The sequence below is a fragment of the Halichoerus grypus genome, chromosome 1, assembly GCF_964656455.1.
Source record: "Halichoerus grypus chromosome 1, mHalGry1.hap1.1, whole genome shotgun sequence".
NCBI classification, from domain to species: domain Eukaryota; kingdom Metazoa; phylum Chordata; class Mammalia; order Carnivora; family Phocidae; genus Halichoerus; species Halichoerus grypus.
In genome coordinates this window covers 5998793-6019825 of record NC_135712.1, presented here as the reverse complement: position 1 = coordinate 6019825, position 21033 = coordinate 5998793, and the positions used below count along the sequence as shown (strand labels likewise).

Here is a 21033-nt window from a genome sequence, read left to right as displayed (position 1 = left end):
AGGTCATATGATACATGTCTTTCTCTGTTTGACTTATTTCGCTCAGCATAATACCCTCCAGTTCCATCCACGTCGTTGCAAATGGCAAGATCTCATTCCTTTTGATGGCTGCATAATATTCCATTGTATATATATACCACATCTTCTTTTTTTTATTTTTTTATTTTTTTATTTTTTTTAAATTTTTTATTGTTATGTTAATCCCCATACATTACATCATTAGTTTTAGATATAGTGTTCCATGATTCATTGTTTGTGCATAACACCCAGTGCTCCATGCAGAACGTGCCCTCCTCAATACCCATCACCAGGCTAACCCATCCTCCCAACCCCCTCCCCTCTAGAACCCTCAGTTTGTTTTTCAGAGTCCATCGTCTCTCATGGTTCTTCTCCCCCTCCGATTTCCCCCCCTTCATTCTTCCCCTCCTGCTACATTCTTCTTCTTCTTTTTTTCTTTCTTAACATATATTGCATTATTTGTTTCAGAGGTACAGATCTGAGATTCAACAGTCCTGCACAATTCACAGCGCTTACCAGAACACATACTCTCCCCAGTGTCCATCACCCAGTCACCCCATCCCTCCCACCCCACCCCCCACTCCAGCAACCCTCAGTTTGTTTCCTGAGATTAAGAATTCCTCATATCAGTGAGGTCATATGATACATGTCTTTCTCTGTTTGACTTATTTCGCTCAGCATAATACCTTCCAGTTCCATCCACGTCGTTGCAAATGGCAAGATCTTATTCCTTTTGATGACTGCATAATATTCCATTGTATATATATACCACATCTTCTTTATCCATTCATCTGTTGATGGACATCGTGGCTCTTTCCACAGTTTGGCTATTGTGGACATTGCTGCTATAAACATCGGGGTGCACATAGCCTTTCGGGTCCCTACTTTTGTATCTTTGGGGTAAATACCCAGTAGTGCAATTGCTGGATCATATGGTAGCTCTATTTTCAACTTTTTGAGGAACCTCCATACTGTTTTCCAGAGTGGCTGCACCAGCTTGCATTCCCACCAACAGTGTAGGAGGGTTCCCCTTTCTCCGCATCCCCGCCAACATCTGTCATTTCCTGACTTGTTAATTTTAGCCATTCTGACTGGTGTGAGGTGGTATCTCATTGAGGTTTTGATTTGGATTTCCCTGATGCCGAGCGATATTGAACACTTTTTCATGTGTCTGTTGGCCATTTGGATGTCTTCTTTGGAAAAATGTCTGTTCATGTCTTCTGCCCATTTCTTGATTGGATTCTTTGTTCTTTTGGTGTTGAGTTTGATGAGTTCTTTATAGATTTTGGATACTAGCCCTTTATCTGATATGTCATTTGCAAATATCTTCTCCCATTCTGTCAGTTGTCTTTTGGTTTTGTTGACTGTTTCCTTTGCTTTGCAAAAGCTTTTGATCTTGATGAAGTCCCAATAGTTCATTTTTGCCCTTGCTTCCCTTGCCTTTGGCGATGTTTCTAGGAAGAAGTTGCTGCGGCTGAGGTCAAAGAGGTTGCTGCCTGTGTTCTCCTTTAGGATTTTGATGGACTCCTGTCTCACATTGAGGTCTTTCAACCATTTGGAGTCTATTTTTGTGTGTGGTGTAAGGAAATGGTCCAGTTTCATTCTTCTGCATGTGGCTGTCCAATTTTCCCAACACCATTTGTTGAAGAGACTGTCTTTTTTCCATTGGACATTCTTTCCTGCTTTGTCAAAGATTAGTTGACCATAGAGTTGAGGGTCCATTTCTGGGCTCTCTATTCTGTTCCATTGATCTATGTGTCTGTTTTTGTGCCAGTACCATACTGTCTTGATGATGACAGCTTTGTAGTAGAGCTGCAAGTCTGGAATTGTGATGCCGCCAGCTTTGCTTTTCTTTTTCAACATTCCTCTGGCTATGCGGGGTCTTTTCTGGTTCCATACAAATTTTAGGATTATTTGTTCCATTTCTTTGAAGAAAGTGGATGGTATTTTGATGGGGATTGCATTGAATGTGTAGATTGCTCTAGGTAGCATTGACATCTTCACAATATTTGTTCTTCCAATCCATGAGCATGGAACGTTTTTCCATTTCTTTGTGTCTTCCTCAATTTCTTTCATGAGTATTTTATAGTTTTCTGAGTACAGATCCTTTGCCTCTTTGGTTAGATTTATTCCTAGGTATCTTATGGTTTTGGGTGCAATTGTAAATGGGATCGACTCCTTAATTTCTCTTTCTTCTGACTTGTTGTTGGTGTATAGGAATGCCACTGACTTCTGTGCATTGATTTTATATCCTGCCACTTGACTGAATTCCTGTATGAGTTCTAGCAGTTTTGGGGTGGAGTCTTTGGGATTTTCCACATAAAGTATCATATCATCTGCAAAGAGTGAGAGTTTGACTTCTTCTTTGCCAATTTGGATGCCTTTGATTTCTTTTTGTTGTCTGATTGCTGTGGCTAGGACTTCCAATACTATGTTGAATAGCAGTGGTGATAGTGGACATCCCTGCCGCGTTCCTGACCTTAGGGGGAAAGCTCTCAGTTTTTCCCCATTGAGAATGATATTCGCTGTCGGTTTTTCATAGATGGCTTTTATGATATTGAGGTATGTACCCTCTATCCCTATACTCTGAAGAGTTTTGATCAAGAAAGGATGCTGTACTTTGTCAAATGCTTTTTCTGCATCTATTGAGAGGATCATGTGATTCTTGTTTTTTCTTTTGTTAATGTATTGTATCACGTTGATTGATTTGCGGATGTTGAACCAACCTTGCAGCCCAGGGATAAATCCGACTTGGTCGTGGTGAATAATCCTTTTAATGTACTGTTGGATCCTATTGGCTAGTATTTTGGTGAGAATTTTTGCATCCATGTTCATCAGGGATATTGGTCTGTAATTCTCCTTTTTGATGGGGTCTTTGTCTGGTTTTGGGATCAAGGTAATGCTGGCCTCATAAAATGAGTTTGGAAGTTTTCCTTCCATTTCTATTTTTTGGAACAGTTTCAGAAGGATAGGTATTAATTCTTCTTTAAATGTTTGGTAGAATTCCCCTGGGAAGCCATCTGGCCCTGGGCTTTTGTGTTTTGGGAGATTTTTGATGACTGCTTCTATTTCCTTAGTGGTTATAGGTCTGTTCAGGTGTTCTATTTCTTCCTGGTTCAGTTTTGGTAGTTGATACATCTCTAGGAATGCATCCATTACTTCCAGGTTATCTAATTTGTTGGCATAGAGTTGCTCATAATATGTTCTTATAATTGTTTGTATTTCTTTGGTGTTGGTTGTGATTTCTCCTCTTTCATTCATGATTTTGTTGATTTGGGTCATTTCTCTTTTCTTTTTGATAAGTCTGGCCAGGGGCTTATCAATCTTGTTAATTCTTTCAAAGAACCAGCTCCTAGTTTCGTTGATCTGTTCTACTGTTCTTTTGGTTTCTATTTCATTGATTTCTGCTCTGATCTTTATTATTTCTCTTCTCCTGCTGGGTTTAGGCTTTATTTGCTGTTCTTTCTCCAGCTCCTTTAGGTGTAGGGTTAGGTTGTGTACTTGAGACCTTTCTTGTTTCTTGAGAAAGGCTTGTATTGCTATATACTTTCCTCTTAGGACTGCCTTTGCTGTATCCCAAAGATTTTGAATAGTTGTGTTTTCATTTTCATTGGTTTCCATGAATTTTTTTAATTCTTCTTTAATTTCCTAGTTGACCCATTCATTCTTCAGTAGGATGCTCTTTAGCCTCCATGTATTTGAGTTCTTTCTGACTTTCCTCTTGTGATTGAGTTCTAGTTTCAAAGCATTGTGGTCTGAAAATAGGCAGGGGATGATCCCAATCTTCTGGTACCGGTTGAGACCTGATTTATGACCTAGGATGTGATCTATTCTGGAGAATGTTCCATGGGCACTAGAGAAGAATGTGTATTCCGTTGCTTTGGGATGGAATGTTCTGAATATGTCTGTGAAGTCCATTTGGTCCAGTGTGTCATTTAAAGTCTTTATTTCCTTGTTGATCTTTTGCTTAGACGATCTGTCCATTTCAGTGAGGGGGGTGTTAAAGTCCCCCACTATTATTGTATTGTTGTCGATGTGTTTCTTTGCTTTTGTTATTAATTGCCTTATATAATTGGCTGCTCCCATGTTAGGGGCATAGATATTTACAATTGTTAGATCTTCTTGTTGGATAGACCCTTTAAGTAGGATATAGTGTCCTTCCTCATCTCTTATTACAGTCTTTGGTTTAAAATCTAATTTGTCTGATATAAGGATTGCCACCCCAGCTTTCTTTTGGTGTCCATTAGCATGGTAAATGGTTTTCCACCCCCTCACTTTCAATCTGGGGGTGTCTTTGGGTCTAAAATGAGTCTCTTGCAGACAGCATATTGATGGGTCTTGTTTTTTAATCCAATCTGATAGCCTGTGTCTTTTGATTGGGGCATTTAGCCCATTTACATTCAGGGTAACTATTGAAAGATAGGAGTTCAGTGCCATTGTATTGCCTGTAAAGTGACCGTTACTGTATATTGTTTGTGTTCCTTTCTGGTCTATGTTGCTTTTAGGCTCTCTCTTTGCTTAGAGGACCCCTTTCAATATTTGTTGTAGGGCTGGTTTCATGTTTGCAAATTCCTTTAGTTTTTGTTTGTCCTGGAAGCTTTTTATCTCTCCTTCAATTTTCAATGACAGCCTAGCTGGATATAGTATTCTTGGCTGCATATTTTTCTCATTTAGTGCTCTGAATATGTCCTGCCAGTCCTTTCTGGCCTGCCAGGTCTCTGTGGATAAGTCTGTTGCCAATCTAATGTTTCTACCATTGTAGGTTACATATCTCTTCTCCCGAGCTGCTTTCAGGATTTTCTCTTTGTCTCTGAGACTCGTAAGTTTTACTATTAGATGTCGGGGTGTTGACCTATTTTTATTGATTTTGAGAGGGGTTCTCTGTGCTTCCTGGATTTTGATGCCTGTTTCCTTCCCCAAATTAGGGAAGTTCTCTGCTATAATTTGCTCCATTATACCTTCTGCCCCTCTCTCTCTTTCTTCTTCTTCTGGGATCCCAATTATTCTAATGTTGTTTCGTCTTATGGTATCGTTTATCTCTCGAATTCTGCCCTCGTGATCCAGTAGTTGTTTATCTCTCTTTTTCTCAGCTTCTTTATTTTCCATCATTTGGTCTTCTATCTCACTGATTCTTTCTTCTGCCTCATTTATCCTAGCAGTTAGCGCCCCCATATTTGATTGCACCTCATTAATAGCCTTTTTGATTTCTACTTGGTTCGATTTTAGTTCTTTTACTTCTCCAGAAAGGGTTTCTCTAATAACTTCCATGTTTTTTTCAAGCCCAGCTAGTATCTTTAAAGTGATGATTCTGAACTCTAGATCTGACATCGTACTAATGTCCGTATTGAGTAGGTCCCTGGCAGTCGGTACTACCTCTTGTTCTTTTTGTTGAGGTGATTTTTTCCGTCTTGTCATTTTGTGCAGAGGAGAATAGATTAATGAGAGAACAAAATGCTAGCAGGGTAACAACGTCCCCAGAAAATATACTCTAAACAAATCAGAAAAGACCTGAAGCAGTGGGAAAAGAAAGGGAAAGAGAGAAAAAAGAAAAGGAAAGAAAAAAAGAAAAAAGAAAAAGATAAAGATAAAAACAAACAAAAGCAGAACAAAACAAAACAAAACAAAAACAGAATGTGATCAAATATGATCAGGCTGGATTATAGATCAGTGCCACACACTAGATTTTGGGTGTATTTTGGTCTGTTAAAAGAAAGTCCCTCCCAAAATTTTAAAGAAAGAAAAACTTATATATGTACAAAAATAAGGGTTGATATGATGAAGGGATGGAATATGACTGTAAAGATGGAAATTATAAAAAAATTTTAAAAAAGGATTTGATAAGTTGTTTGAAAAAAGAAAGAAGAGGATTAAAAAAAAAAAAGAAAGAAAAAAGGGAGAGAATGTGATCAGGCAGGGGAGTAGAAAAAAACCATACACTAGAGATTTAGAGTATATTTTGATCTGTTAGAAGAAACTATCTCAAGATTTTAAAGAGAGAACAACTTATATATATATGCCAAAAATACGGGTAACTACTATGAAGGGATAGAATATGACTTTAAAAATGAAAAATAAAAATGTTTTTTTTTTTAAAAAAGGGATTGATAAGATGTTGGTTGAAAAAGGGAAAAAGAAAAATTCAAAAAAAAAAGAAAAAAGGAAAAAAGAAAAAAAGACAGTTAAAAAAAATAATTAACTTTGAAAGACTAAAGAATCATGGTAAAAAAGCCATGAATTCTATGTGCAGTATTCCCCTAGCGCTGGAGTTCTGCCGTTCTCATTGATCGGTAAACCTGGTCTTGGCTGGCTGTTCTTGCTGATCTCCTGGGGGAGGGGCCTGTTGCCGTGGTTCCCAAATGTCTTTGCCGGAGGCGGAATTGCCCCGCCCTTGCCGGTCCGGGCTGAGTAATCCGCTCGGGTTTGCTCTCGGGAGCTTTTGTTCCCTGCAAGCTTTCCGTACAGCTTTGGAGGCGGAGAGTGAAAATGGCGGCCTCCCAGTCTCCGCCCCGGCGGAGCCGAGAACTCGGGGTCCCGCTCCTCAGCGAGCCCCCAGAGAAAAGCCGTCAGTCACTCCCGTGTCCCTGGTTTCCGGCCACACTCCGCGCTCACCCGGCCTGTGACCGCGCCTTTCTATCTGGCACCCGACCCCGGGTGGAGTCTCCAAACCCAGCAGATCCCCGCGGTGCGCTCCCGCACCTCTCCTCCCGGGGGAAGAAGGTGAGTCTCCCCGGATCTGCCGCTTGTTGGGTCCCTGCTGGAGGAGCAGTGGCCCGACTGTGCCGCGGATCACGGTCTATGACAACCCCGAGCTGAGAGCCCGCGCCTGGGCTCCGTCTCTGCAGCCGGCTTCCCTGCTCCGATCCCTGGGAGCTCTGCCGCACTCAGGCACCCCCGGTCTTTCTGTGACCCCGAGGGTCCTGAGACCACACTGTCCCGCGAGGGTTCCACCCCCCACTTAGCCACCAGAGTGACGTCCCTCAGCGGAGCAGACTTCTACAAGTTCCGATTCTGTGCTCCGTGGCTCTATCACTTGCCAGAAGCGGCCGACGGAGGCCCCTCCCCCGCCGTCTATCCTCCCGAATAACGCCTCGGATTCACTTCTCCGCACGTCCTACCTTCTAGAAAGTGGTCGCTTTTCTGTTCAGAGAGTTGTTGCTCTTCTTTTCTTTGATCTCCTGTTGAGTTTGTAGGTGTTCAGAATGGTTTGATCCCTATCCAGCTGAATTCCTGAGAGGAGACGAAATCCAGGTCTCCTACTCCTCCGCCATCTTGCTCCGCCCCCCTATACCACATCTTCTTTATCCATTCATCTGTTGATGGACATCTAGGCTCTTTCCACAGTTTGGCTATTGTGGACATTGCTGCTATAAACATCGGGGTGCACGTACCCTTTCGGGGATCCCGGGAATTCTTAAGAGGCATTTTCATGCTCACATCCCATCAGGGTGTCACAGAGGAGGGGCCCACGTGGAGGCCCCCCCAGTGAGAGATGTCTCCTCTGAGCAGCATCCATGGGCAGCCAGCCCCGCCTGGAGGCAGCCGGTGGTTTGAGCACTGGGCCTAAGCCTGAGCTGCCAACTTCTAGAAGGTGTGTTTTAAGGAATCTCTTGGTTCACAAGCCCCTCTTAAGAAACCTACCCTCCAACCCTCAGGGGCCCTGACATCTGTTTTTATACTTGGTCGCTGTCCCTCTGCCCACACCAGCAGGTGGCAGTGGGGACAGCAGACCAAGGTGGATGATTAGAGTCCATCCCCTGGGAACTTAGAATTGGGACCCAAGACACCAGTTAGTCTCTGGTGGTGAGGAGATAAAAATCTGGGAGCTGGGAGGGTCCTGACAGCGGAGATGGGGGCAGGGAGGAAGGGGGAGGAGGAGAGGGAGGAGGAGGTGGAGGAGGAGGAGGGAGAAGGAAAAAGAGCCACAAAGAGAAGCAGGGACCCTGTGGCCTCAGCTGCACCTGGGAGCCCAGGCCCAGCTTCCTGGTGACCGCCCAGCTCCCAATTCTAGAACCTTCTGTCTGAATGAACTTCATGTTCCACTTGTGGAAGCTTCAGAAACCTCCGTGTGCCCCCAGCAGCCCCTCGGCTCTCCTGTCCACGGGGCATGCCACTGTCAGCACTGTCCTCCTAGGTGACACCCAGCACGGGGTCCAAGAACCACAGCTCCCCCCCACCCACTGGGTCTCCCCTTCTCCTATTCAGTATGGAGAAACACTACATTATCACCAGTTTACCCAGAAACGGGTTTCTATGGAGACTATTTCCCCAGGATGTCTCCCCCGTAAGTAAAATATTGGATCTTGGCCTCATGCTAAGTCTACCTCCCTGTGGGTCAGGAGGACCCCCTCCTGGCTGAGCTGTAGGGGTCCCGCTCCTACCTCAGGCTTTCCCCATCTTCTCCCTGCATGAGCCCTTCCCCGCATCCATGAAGCGTCTCTTACATCCCCGCCCTGGGGACATGCCCGATGTTCCAGGCTTCCAGGTATCCCCTCTGAAGGACTTAGGGGGTTTGGTGTCCCAGAGGACAGCATACCCAGGTAATTGTGCCTGCCCTGTGAAGTCTGTCACCACCTAGTGGCCAGGTGTGGCCAGTGGAGAAGTCACACCCAGAACAGAGGCGGCATTCTCTTGGGCCACGTGAAGCAGCCCAAGATGGAGTTACTTACGCTAGGCCAAGTCACGAAACTGGGGCCTAATCCCTAACCTAATTGCAGTTTCAACGTCTCCCCGAAATCTGAGTTTTAACAGGTACAGTCAGGAATTTTCTGTTAAGTACCACCGAGGTAGCCTGTCCCATGGGTCCTCTCCATCCCCTGGAGGAAGCGGAAGGAGGCCCCCTAAGAGCCCCTGCCCTTCTCCCTACGGGAAATTGTCCTTGCCTGAAACAGTCATTCTTTTCTTTTGCTAATGACTTCCTTGCCCCACTGTCCTTCCTGTAAAAACCGCTTTTGTACAACTCAGAGCCCCCTTCTACTTGCTAGATGGGACACTACCCTATTGGTGAATCACCTAATGAAGCCAATTAGATCTTCAGATTTACTCAGTTGAATTTTGTTTTTTAACACCGTGAACTTCCACCCCTTACCATGGTTTAGCTAAGAACTTGCTTGTGGGATTTCTTTTTATTGCACACCTTTCTCTTCTACCTGACTGTATGCTCCGTGAGGCCAGAAACCGTGTCTGTTTTACGTACCTGCAGTAGGAAAACTGATCCCTGACACATACTAAGTTGCTCCACATGTGTTGAGAAAACAGTAGGAGCAGGACTCCCTGTATGGTCAACGACAAAGTTCTGGAGGTGACTTCACCTTTTCAAGGCTTCCCCTGGGTCAGCTCAGGCACAGAATGAATCCCAGGCCCTCTCTGCTGGCTTGGCTGAGGGCCGGCCTCGTCCATTCTCTTCCAGGTCATGGTCAGGATGACAACTGATGAGCATTACTTTATGTGAGACCGAAGAAACAGGAAATATAATCCATGTATTTCCTGTGACTGCAAGAGCCGCCAAGTTTGCTTTTCGCTGCCCCACAGAGTATTTCTTAATGCCATTTGTCCCTAAAATATTTTTCCTATAAATATTAAATGTAGAATATATGAAACAATCCATTTGGTTTGGTGTTAATGTGTATTTCTGACATAGCGTGCTCTGGCCAGTGATGAGGGAAAACCCCTGAAGGCCTGATATACATGGGATAGCATTTTAGATTTCTTTCTAAGTTGGCATGACTGTACATAAACTTTATTTCGATCAAAAGCCTGATTTATGGCCTGCAAAGCATACATTGTCCATAGCCTAAAGGAAAATCATCTGTCTCTAAGATATTGCTCAATGCTCCTCCTTCTTCCTGCATTCCTCGACATTAAGACGTGTGATTCCTGGGGCGCCTAGGTGGCTCAGTTGGTTAAGCACCTGCCTTCAGCTCGGGTCGTGATCCCAGGGTCCTGGGATTGAGACCCACATCGGGCTCCCTGCTCAGTGGGGAGCCTGCTTCTCCTTCTCCCTCTGCTCATGCTCTTTCTCTCTCTATCTCTGTGTCTCAAAGGAATAAAAAAAGTCTATATAAAAAAAGACGTGTGATTCCTGCCTAAAAAGACGTGTGATTCCTGCCTGTATGTTAATCTATACTTTTTTGAGCTTTCACAAGATGTAAAGACTGTTCATTCTCTGGAGAAGACCTTGTTTCCCTGGGCAGCTGTCTTAACTTAGGCTCAAAGAAAATGCTCTTTCTTTTAGAGATTCTAAAAAGCTTGTTCATTTTACATCAACACCAGTGAAAGCTGGTGAAGCCGACTGAAGCATCACCTCCATTGGCCCCAGGTTAACTCCAAAGTTGAACATTGCACTAACAATCACAAAGCAATCTTTCTTAATTTGACTTGTGCAAATGGTATTTTGATGACTTAGCTTTCAACGTAACATTTTTTGTCTTAGGCTTCTTAATTTATTTTATTTTATTATTATATTTTTAAAGATTTTATTTATTTATTTAAGAGACAGAGAGCACACGCACGCACAAGTGCTGAGCAGGGAGCCTGACACGTGGCTCAATCCTAGGACCCTGAGATCACAACCTGAGCCGAAGGCAGACGCTTAACCAACTGAGCCACGCAGGTGTCCCTGTCTTAGGCTTTTTAAAATAAACTTTTTATTTTGGAATGGTTTAGATTTACAGCAAAATTATGAATATAGTATGGTGGGTTTCTATATTACATCTGTATGGTACGTGAAAAACATGAAACAAATCCCAATTGGGGGATTCTACAAAACATCTACCCGGTCCTCAAAACTGTCTAGGTCATCAAAACCATCTAGGTCATCAAAACCAAAGAAAATCTGAGAAGCCTAAGAAGACAAGGTGCCTAAATGTCACACATGTGGTTTCCTGGACAGAATTCAGGAAAAGAAAAAGGACATTAGGGGAAAACAGGGAATCTGAGCAAATTATGGACTTTGGTTCATAAGAAGGTATCAATATGAGCCATGAACTGTGACAGGTGTACCATAATCATGGAAGATTAATAATAGGGGAACCTGGAAACCCTGTGTCTATCACTGCATTTTTAAATCGAAAACTACTCTAAAATAAAAAGTTTACTTAACAAAAAAAACCCTTGTGAAATCTAAAAAATACAAAGACAAAAACCCCTGAGCTCACAAATAAGAGATTGGTGGTTGGCAGAGGCGGGAGGTAGGTGAAGGTGATCAAAAGGTACAAACTTCCAGTTATAAAATAAGTAAGTCCCAGGGATGTAATGCACATTACGGTGACTATAGTTATCAGTATTGTTCTGTATATTTAAAAGTTGTTAAAAAGAGTAGATCTTAAAGGTTCTCACCACAAGAAACAAAGTTCTGTAACTATGTGAGGTGAGGGTTGTTAACTAGACTTATCCTGACAATCATTTAGCTATATATACAAATATGTTGTACACTCAAAACTAATATAATGTTTTACGTCAATTATATCTCCATTTAAAAAATCCAGACACTATAAAACAAAACAAAACAAGTAACCATCACCCTAACAGAAAGGATTGTTATATAAAGGGGATGATGAGTTGAACTGCAGGTGGCAATAATTTAATCTGTAGGAATGGACGTTTGAAATCACATCTTTCATTGTTAGGACAGTTTTCCAAATGGGAGGTTAGGTTAGTGAGGCATTTTATAAATTTATCATGAATATCCTAATGGAAAGACAGTGCAATAGTGTGGGAAGACCACGGGGGTGTCTTTGGGGTCAAATTCAGAGGCGAAGCTAGCTTCTGGATGGCATGGCTCTTGGCAACATAATGAAATGTTGAGAGCCTCAGTTTTGGTCTCTGTAAAATGTGTATAATAATGCTCACCTCTCACGACTGTTGAGCTGATTAATGAGATTGTAGAAACAAGTCCTTCCACAGTGCCTGGCACAGGGAAAGCAGTCCCTCTGCCTTCCACCAATGCTGAGCCTGCAAAGGGACATGAATCACAAGGAAGGCTTATTTGAAAGGGGAAACTGTTTGTAGAATGTATTTAATTCAGGAAGTTAGTTTTAATTCAAGTGCATATACTATCTAAAGCAGGAACACCAATTTGAAATTTTCTTGCCTATTGTGGGTAATTGGGATTTGCATGCAGATATAATTGATTAAAATAAATCCCCCGAAAATTAAACCCCAGGATCTTATTTGCATTGTTCAGTTGATACAGAATAGTTTCAAATAATTACAAATTTGATATTATCATGAATTCTGAATTAAAGAAATCTAAATCCATGAGGTTTTAATTTACAGTTAAGATAACCAGGTGCTTGAGAAATGTGCTGTCCTTCCCCATATGGATCCCATACCTCTCCTGACAGTGTCGGATCCTGGATCTAATGAGGCAGCTTTAAATATAAATAATGTGCTTCTCCCCTACTGCCAAACCCGATGACATACTCACCAGTGGGGAGCAGGGACATTTACTTTCAGAACATTGCGGAAAGTGTCCTAAGTACAAAAAGGGAATCAGAGTGATGTAGTAAAACAAACAAACAGCCAGCTAGCCAGCCAGCCACAGTGGTTTAAAAAGAGCTTTCATGAATAAAATCAGAGGAAATCAGAGAGGGAGGCAAACCATAAGAGACACTTAACTCTAGGAAACAGACTGAGGGTTGCTGGAGGGGAGGTGGGTGGGGGGATGGAGTAACTGGGTGATGGGCATTAAAGGAGGGCTCGTGGTGTAATGAGCACTAAGTGTTATATGCAACTGATGAATCACTGAATTCTACCTCTGAAACTAATAATGCATTGTATGTTAATCAATTAAATTTAAATAAAAAAAGAGCTTCCATTGTTTGGGTTTGGGGTGAGATGTTGCTTTAGATATTCAGAAGCATGCTGAGAATGTCTCTAGGGGGCTGAGTAGATCTGCTGTGAGGAACGACCCGAAAGGATCTGGGCAGAGCCATATAGAGGTACAGGGCTTTCAGAGTAATTTCCGAATACAAGGTTCTCAGCCTTGCGCTCTCAGATTGCAAAGGTAGCGTGTTCATTGTAGCAACCTTGGAATATGCGACTAAGAACAAAGAACATTTTTAAAAAATCTAATTTTACCACCCAGAGATAACCGTTGTCAATATTTTGGCGTGTATGTTTTTAGTTTCTGTTATGGACCGAATGTTTGTGTCCTGCATACAAGTCACATGTTGAAGCCCTAACACGCATATGATGCTATTAGGAGGTGGGGCCTTTGGGAGGTGATTAGGATAAGATGAGGTCATGGGGGTCCCCATGATGGTGTCAGTGTCCTTAGAAGTGGAAGAGACAGCTTCCTTTCTTTTTCTGCCATGTGAGGACACAGCCGGAAGGTGACCAACTGCAAATCTGGGAGAGAAGAGAGGGCTTCTCATCAGACACCATCCTTGCCACACCTTGGTCTTGGAATCTCAGCCTCCAGAGTTGTGAGAAATAAGTGTCTATTGTTTAAGGCACTCAATCCTTGGTACTTCATTATGTTCATTATGGCAACTTGAGCAGACTAAGATGGTCTCCCTCTCTCTTTCCTTCCCTCTCTCTCTCTGACATTCTCTCTGTCTCTCTCTCTCACACACACACCCGTAAACACCCACAGACATACATTTTTAGAAACTGCAATTATTACACAATTTTTCTCTACCTTAATAATGTAGGGTCTGTCTTGTCTCATGACATTATTCTGCAACTTGGTTCTTACCAACTTTATAAAATTCCATTAAAGAATTTCCATTCTTTATTTATTTAGTTAAATGATCACCATACTATATTTAAGCAATTTCTGCTTTGTTAGTTTGCTTCTACTCTCTTTCTCTCTCTCTCTCATCTATCTATGAAAAACACTCCTTGTTTCTCCTCTACTCAATCGTCACGTTGAATACTACTGTGGCCAGATATGCGAGGTGTTTCTCCCTGACACCAAGCAATTCTGTGACACTAGCTGGGTGTCCTCTGATTTGACTCAATTCTGACTTATCTGCCTGGATAGCATCAGATTCCACAGGTGAAGGGCTCAGTCTCACAAAACCGCCCCCTCCTAAACCCACTCCCACTTCAGGTACCAAGTGCAAGTCCAGGTTGCCTCCTGTGCTTCTAACTGAGGGGCTGTAAGTTGGAGGTTCCCATAACCCCCTCCATGAATTTGGTTAATTTGCCAGAGCGATTTGCAGAACTTGGAAAAACTGTTTACTTGCCAGATTACTGGTTTATTACAAAGGTTTTTAATGGTTATGAATGAATAGCCAGATGAAGAAATACTCAGGGAGAGAGCCAGAAGGGTCCTGAGTGCAGAAGCTTCTGCCCCTGTAATTTGGGGTGCACCACCCTCCTGGCACATGGATGTGTTCTAGAAGCTCTCCAACCATCATCCTTTGGGGTTTTTATGGAGGCTTTGTTAGAAAGGCACAATTGATTACATCACTGGCCTTTGGAGATTAAATCAACTTTCAGCCTTTTTCCTTCTTCAGGTAGAGGCAAAGCATGGAACTGAGAGTTCCAACCCTCCAGTTCCAGGGTTGGTTCCCCTGGCAACCAGCCTCCATCCTTAGGGACTTGCAAAAAGTCACTTCAATAACATAAACTCAGGTGTGTTTGAAAGGGGCTTTTTAATGAATAAAAAAAGGCATGTTTATCTCTCTTATCATTTAGGGAATTCCAAGGGTTTTAGGAGCTCTGTGCTAGGAACAGGCATGAAGGCCAAAAATATATGTTTCTATCAATCAATCAACCAGTCAATCATCATCTGTCTATCTACTTATATAAATGCGAGTTCCTCCAGAGAAGCAGAACCAGTAACATATTATATACATATATTTCTAGCTAGGCAAGTCTGAAATCCATAGGATAAGCCGCCAGGAAGGGCGGGCTGGAAATCTTGGCATGAGCTCAAGCTGCCATCTGCAGGTAGAATTTCTTCTCCTGAGAAGTCTCAGTTCTGTTCCAAAAGCCTTTAGATTGTTTGGATCAAGCCCACCCAGATTATCTAAAATAATTTCTTTTACTTTGAATCAATTGATTATAGACATTAATCACATCTACAAAATGCCTTCTCAGTAACACCTAGGATTTAATTGAATAACTGGAGACTGCAACCTATCCAACTTAACACATAGAACTTACTTATCTATCTATCATCTATCTATCTATCTATCTATCTATCTATCTATCTATCATCTATCTATCATCTATCATCTATCATCTATCTATCATCTATCTATCTATCTATCTATCTATCTATCTATCATCTATCATCTATCTATCTATCATCTCTATCTTCTATCTATGTATCCGTCCAACTGTCATCTCTCTATTGTGAGCCCTGTCTTACTGTACATTCTTTTGCATAAACTATGTGCACATTCCTGGTTGTCTTTTTTTTTTAGGAAGGGGAGTTACTGAATGAAAGATGACACTAATTTTAAAATTCTGAATTATATAGATCAGGGGTCAGCAAACTTTCTCTGTAAAGGGCCAGAGAGTAAATATTTTTGGCTATGTGGCCCATACGTCTCTGTCACAGCTACCCAACTCTGCTGTTGCAGAACAAAAGCAGCCACAGACAATGTGAAAAAATGAGCACGGCTGTGTCCCAATAAAACTTCATTTACAAAAATAGGTGATGGGCTGGACTTTGCACCAGTATAGACTAATTGCAAAGGGACACTTTTAGGAAACAGTGGAAAAGGAAGCTAGCAAGAGAAGCAGCTGAGGGCAGGTGTGGAGGAAAGAGAGAGGACAGGGCACCTCGTTAGTGCTCAGAGCAAGAGCAGGACCCCGATGGCTATTGTGTGAAAACCGTGACCACGCTGAGCTCCATGTGAGGCCAGCAGAGCTGGTCACCAAACATGGAATTTCCCTCCTTTCAGGCACATGGACTTCCCTGCCCTCTTTGATGTTAGGTGTTGATTTGGACAGTGAAGTATAAGCAGAAAGGACATGTTGCTTATGAGGGAGCACTTGAAGAGCCAGCAAGTGATTTGTCACATTTCTGTCCCAATGCAGCAGTTTTCAGAGGAAACCTCCATACCCTGGGTGTCTGAGTAAGCAAGATGAGCAGGATGCCCCAGCCAACCCATGTTATGTGGGTGAGCTGTAGACTTGGGCTGTGTGAGGCCACCGAGATTTGGGGTTATTTGTTACTGCAACAGAGCCTAGCCCACCCTGACTGCTAGACCTAACATCAACCACAGCCCTTACCTGAAATAGTACCCTGTTACTGTCTGTGTTTTGTACCCTACCTTATTTGTCTTTATAACACGTACCATAATCTAACATACACTCATCTGTTCACGTATTGATTGTTTCCCCCTCAAGCATATGAGCTTCCCCAAAGTGAAGATTTCTGATGTGCTCATTGCTGTCAAACTTCAGTATGTATTTATTATGTGAATTAATCAACATCACAGAAAGCATCAACAATATACAGAAGCACTTACTAAATACAAGGTATTGCATAAGGAGTTTATATGCAGTATTTCAGTTAGTCCTCACAAAGCTGTGTGAGGTTGAGTATTGTTAAGCTTCTTTTGCCTTATAGGTGAATTATTCTCATTTTATCTACAGGTAATGTATTTGTTAGCTACTTCTGTGTAACAAATTACCGCAACAGCAGCTTAAAACAACACACATTTATTATTTCCTAGTTGCTATGGGTCAGGAATCCGGACACAGCTTGCTGGGTCTCTGCTCAGGGTCCCTGCATGACTGCAATCAAGAAGCAGTTAGGACTGGCGTCTCATCTGAAGGCATGGCTGGGGAAGGGTCCACTTCCCAGCTCACGTGGTCGCCGGCAGGATTCAGTTCCTTGTAAGCTGTTGAACCGAGGGCCTCAGCTCCTAGCTGGCTGCTGACTACTGGAGTCTGCCCTCAGTCACCGTCCTTTGCCCCTCGGACCCCCAGCCTGCCTGCTTGATCAAAGGTGCCTGCAGAGGAGGCAACAGTGAGCGTCTGCTAGCAGGATGGAGGTTACAATCTTATGTGATTGCAGAAGGGATGTCCCATCAGTTTTGCTGTGGTCTGTGGGTTAGAAGTCACTCAGAAATCCCACTCATGCTCAAAACGAGGAACTTACACAAAGGCACGAATACCAGATGCAGGGCTACTGGAGCCTTCTGGGAGTTCAGAGAGGGGAAGTCACCTGCCCAAGGCCATGTGGCAGGTAAGTTGGTAAAGACCTTGCTCCCCAGACCTTACCTCACTGAGGTGTAGCCGAGCTATAGGTGAGGGGCGCCCGGGTGGCTCAGTCTGTTCAGCGTCTGACTCTTTGATTTTGGCTCAGGTCATGATCTTGGGGTCGTGAGATTGAGCCCCAGGTCAGGCTCTGTGCTGAGCATGGAGCCTGCTTGAGATTCTCTCTCTTCTTCTCTCTTTGCACCCCTAGCACCCCCCTCCCCACTCCCGTGCACTCTCTCTGTCTTAAAAAAAGAAAAAAGAACTATTGGTGTTTATGGATCAAAAAGTAATTTGTATTCCCTGAAGCATGATACAAATATTCACTTTGTTCCCATGAGGGTCAGAATCAGGGCTCTGACTAATACACATCCTCTTTTTTTTTTCTTTTTAAAATATGAAATAGAAAATTTAGACTTACTTTAAGAAAGAAATCAGCTTTTAATGGCCTGAGATGATGAAACAAATTTCTTGAACCTAAAAGTACTTTGTGTCTTCAGGTAATGTAATAGATCTGTATCTCTACACGGGTCACAGAAGCCAGTGGAACTATTTCTGTTCACCCCCTCTTTGTCTTTTTATTTGGGCCAACAATGTGTCCAGCTGAAAGAATACCTTTCTCATCCTCTGCAGGCGGCGTGGACATCTGACTGAAGTCTGGCCACGGTGTTATGTGGGGCTCCCAGGAAGGTGTCTTGCAGCCTGGTGGCTCAGCCCGCCCGCACACCCTCTTCAGCTTTCCTCTTTGCTGCTCGGGCCACCAGCTGGGCAGTGAGAGGATATTGGGACTGAGAGCTTCATGCTGAGTGCGGAGAGAAGAAAGGACTCTGGAAACTGCTTCAGGATCGCTTACCTCTGGACTTCTTTTTTTTTTTTTTAAAAGATTTTATTTATTTATTTGAGAGAGAGAGAGAGAGAGAGCACGAGCAGGGCGGGGGGGGGGGGAGGGGTGGAGAAGAGGGAGAGGGAGAAGCAGGCTCCCCCAGACATCTGACCCACAGAAATAAATAGGTGCTCTTTTAAGCCACCAAGTTTGTGGTAGTTGGTCACAGAAAACTAATCCAGTGACAGTGTGCGAATGTCTTGGTCCAGGCTTTAAAAGACTAGCAGCCTCCATTTTTTGTATAATGGAGCAAAGGCTCTTGGACCCCAGAGGCTGTGCTATAAGGAAGCCCAGCAGCTCTGAGGAGAGGCCCATGTGGAGAAGAACGAAGACCCTCTGTGCAGCCACAGCCCTGCTCCCAGCAAATAGCCAGGACCACTCTCCAGCCTGGGGACCAGCCACCTCAGCGGGGGAGTGGCGGGGGGAGTCCTCCAGCTGCAGTTGATCTGTCCCAGCTTACACTGTGTGAAGCACACAGACCACCTCCTCCACTGATCCCTGCCCAGATGGCAAAATAAATGATTGTCCTGTCCTCAGCCACTAAGTTTTGGGGTGTTGTAAATACAGGGTGAATTTTCTGCTCTTGGCCCTGGGCCAAACTTGCTAATTATTTCACCCATGATATGAGCGACATTAAAAAGAACCTAAAGCCATTAAAGACATTTCTACCTTGAGGGAGAGAAAACAGCCCTTGTGACTTGAAGGGCACATTATTCTAGCTGACTTTCCTCCCGGGATTTTGTGAATCAAGGAGTGCAAGGGACAGAGAGCGTTTTGCAAATTCGTAGTCACAAGAGGGGTTTATTAACTTTGCATTCCAGTTAACCACATTCACAAAGATGATGTCATCCTGTGTTGTTGAGGGTGTGGTGAAACAAGTCATCTTTGAAACTGCATATGGGATCATAAGTTGGCATACTTCTGGAAACTCTCTTAACTTTATCCTTCATTTTAAAGTGACTAATGTTTTTACATGATCCTAATGAAAAAAGCCTAATGTACCAAATGCAACACACACCTCCCCGCCCAAACTTCTTTGTACATAAATACATTCATCTCAGTATTAATTGCAACACTAAAAAGATGGAAGCCACATGATGTTTAACCACATGGGTATTCTTTTTTTTATGGTTAAAATTATTATTTCAAAAAATTTTTTTTATTAACATATAATGTGTTTTGTTTCGGGAGTACAGGTCTGTGATTCATCAGTCTTACACAATTCACAGTGCTCACCATAGCACATACCCTCCCCAATGCCCATCAGCCAGCCACCCAATCCCTCCCACCCCCCCTCCACTCCAGCAACCCTCAGTTTGTTTCCTGAGATTAAGAGTTTCTTATGGTTTGTCTCCGTCTCTGGTTTCGTCTTGTTTCATTCTTCCCTCCCTTCCCCTATGATCCTCTGTCTTGTTTCTCAAATTCCTCATATCAGTGAGATCATATGATACTTGTTTTTCCTCTGATTGACTTATTTCATTTAGCATAATACCCTCTAGTTCCATCCATGTCGTTGCAAATGGCAAGATTTCATTTTTTGATGGCTGCATAATATTCCATTGTATATATATACCACATCTTTATCCATTCATCTGTTGATGGGTATCTAGGCTCTTTCCACAGTTTGGCTATTGTGGACATTGCTGCTATAAACATTGGGGTGCATGTGCCCCTTCGGATCACTACATTTGTATCTTTAGGGTAAACACCCAGTAGTGCAATTGCTGGGTCGTAGGGTAGCTCTATTTTCAACTTTTTGAGGACCCTCCATACTGTTTTCCAGAGTGGCTGCACCAGCTTGCATTCCCACGAACAGTGTAGGAGGGTTCCCCTTTCTCTGCATCCCCGCCAACATCTGTCGTTTCCTGACTTGTTGATTTTAGCCATTCTGACTGGTGTGAGGTGGTATCTCATTGAGGTTTTGATTTGGATTTCCCTGATGCCGAGCGATGTTGAGCACTTTTTCATGTGTCTGTTGGCTGTTTGGATGTCTTGCAGAAACGTCTGTTCATGTCTTCTGCCCATTTCTTGATTGGATTCTTTGTTCTTTGGGTGTTGAGTTTGATAAGTTCTTTATAGATTTTGGATACCAGCCCTTTATCTGATATGTCATTTGCAAATATCTTCTTCCATTCTGCCGGTTGTCTTTTGGTTTTGTTGACTGTTTCCTTTGCTGTGCAAAAGCTTTTTAACTTAATGAAGTCCCAATAGTTCATTTTTGCCCTTGCTTCCCTTGCCTTTGGCGATGTTTCTAGGAAGAAGTTGCTGTGGCTGAGATTGAAGAGGTTGCTGCCAACCACATGGGTATTCTTATTGTCATTATGATACACTTATAATGATGTTATATTATGTATCATAATAGAGCATATTATTATAAAGCCATTAAGACAGTGCTCATGAATGGTTTTTAATGATAGGGAACAATGCTTATGATGTAGTGTTAAGTTACAAAGGCTATAAAATCACATTCTACTATATAATACTTGAAAGTAAACATAGCTCTTCTAGTAAAAGATTTCTAGTAACTAAAATATAGATGCAACTTAATGTTTAATAATAAGAATTCTTTAAATAACTGATGGTATATCCATAAAACAATACTTTTTAGCCACTTAAAATTGTTTTGTAAGGACACATACATTTATGGAAAGACACTTAGGCCATTTGGTTAAGTGGTTGTGTGAGTTGCCTAGGGCTACTGTTACAAAGTACCGCAAAATAAGACACATTTATTCTCTCTCTCTTCTGGAGGCTGGAAATCTGACAACAAGGTGTTGGTAGGGCCATGTTCCCTCTGAAGGCTCTGGGGGAGACGACTTCCTTGCCTCTTGTAGCTTCTGGGGGTCACCAGAAGTTCTTGGTATTTCTTGTAGGTACATCACACCCATCTCCACCTCTGTTGTCACGTGGTATGCTCCCGTGTGTCTTCATGCAAACGTCCTTCTGTGTGTGTCTCTGGGTCCACCTTT

The 21033-nt window shown here is 42.9% G+C and overlaps 1 protein-coding gene across 2 annotated transcripts in view; it reads left to right on the top strand.

The window, feature by feature from the left end:
- The window catches only part of B3GALT5 (beta-1,3-galactosyltransferase 5), a 98988-nt gene extending 79703 nt beyond the window's left edge, over positions 1 to 19285 (top strand). For both annotated transcript variants that reach the window (XM_078071789.1, XM_078071771.1), the window contains one exon: positions 17815 to 19285. The gene's annotated coding sequence lies outside the window, so the exon portion shown is untranslated. The remainder of the gene's footprint in view (positions 1 to 17814) is intronic.
- Positions 19286 to 21033: the final 1748 nt, after the last annotated feature.